Source organism: Echinops telfairi, unplaced genomic scaffold (genome assembly GCF_000313985.2).
Source record: "Echinops telfairi isolate 266 unplaced genomic scaffold, ASM31398v2 ScPeMD7_7469;HRSCAF=8507_1, whole genome shotgun sequence".
Taxonomy (NCBI): domain Eukaryota; kingdom Metazoa; phylum Chordata; class Mammalia; order Afrosoricida; family Tenrecidae; genus Echinops; species Echinops telfairi.
This window is the reverse complement of record NW_022111373.1, coordinates 81,857,275-81,858,186: the sequence shown is the minus strand read 5'-3', so window position 1 is coordinate 81,858,186 and position 912 is coordinate 81,857,275. Positions and strand designations below refer to the sequence as shown.

At 37.0% G+C, this 912-nt stretch overlaps 1 protein-coding gene across 1 annotated transcript in view; it reads left to right on the top strand.

Moving 5' to 3' along the window:
* SLC30A5 (solute carrier family 30 member 5) overlaps positions 1-912 on the top strand; it is a 38,007-nt gene that overhangs the window by 17,822 nt on the left and 19,273 nt on the right. The gene's annotated exons all lie outside the window — the stretch shown is intronic.

Below are 912 nucleotides of genomic sequence, written 5' to 3'. Positions count from 1 at the left end.
TTAGGTGGAGAGCAAATGTTTTGAGAATGATGAGGACAATGAATGTACAAATGCGCTCTACACAATTGATGTGTGTATGGATTGTGATGAGTTGTATGAGCCCCTAATAAAACGATTTTTTAAATTAAATAAAAAGAACAGTCTTTTCAGTTTAGACTTCTAGTGAATGCAAATAATGTGACTTTTATGCCTGTGAGTGTGTAAATACAGAATGTATAGTAATGTGCCTTTACCTCTAACATTCTGAAATACTTGCAAAAACTGCCAGTATGTCCTTTCTATAATTTGTCTATATTGTCAAAATTATTTTCCCAGAATGAAAACATAAGCCTAGAATGTTTATCAATGTTTAATTGCTGTATGTCTTTACTAAATACTAAAAATCACCCTGTCAATTTTAGTAATATGCCTTTATTATTCTTACCTAGAGAAGAAGGGTGATAAATATAGCTTTAAATTCTCAGGAGTACTATATTATGAATCCTGAGAGCATCCATGTTATTGTCAATTAACTGTCCCTTGCATGTTGCAGAGTAAGATAAACTCACTGCCATCCAGTCAATACCGACTCAGAGTGACCCTTAAAGGACAGGGTAGAACTGTGAACTTCCGAGACTATAACTGTTTATGGGAATAGAAAGTCCTATCTTTCTCCTTCAAAGCAGCTGGTGCCTTTGAACTGCTGAACTTGTGGATCACAGCCCAGTGTGTAGCCAGGGCTCCTGCAGAGTAAAATAAGCCCCTACTACTTAGTATTTAGCTACTTGAGCTTTTTAACCAGAAGGAAAGTAACATTTAGAAAGGGTAAATCCGGGGAGGAGACTAGCCAGTTAGGGTACAGTATATCACCGATGAAACATACAACTTTCCTCTAGTTCTATAATGCTTCCTCCCCCCCACTATCATGACCCC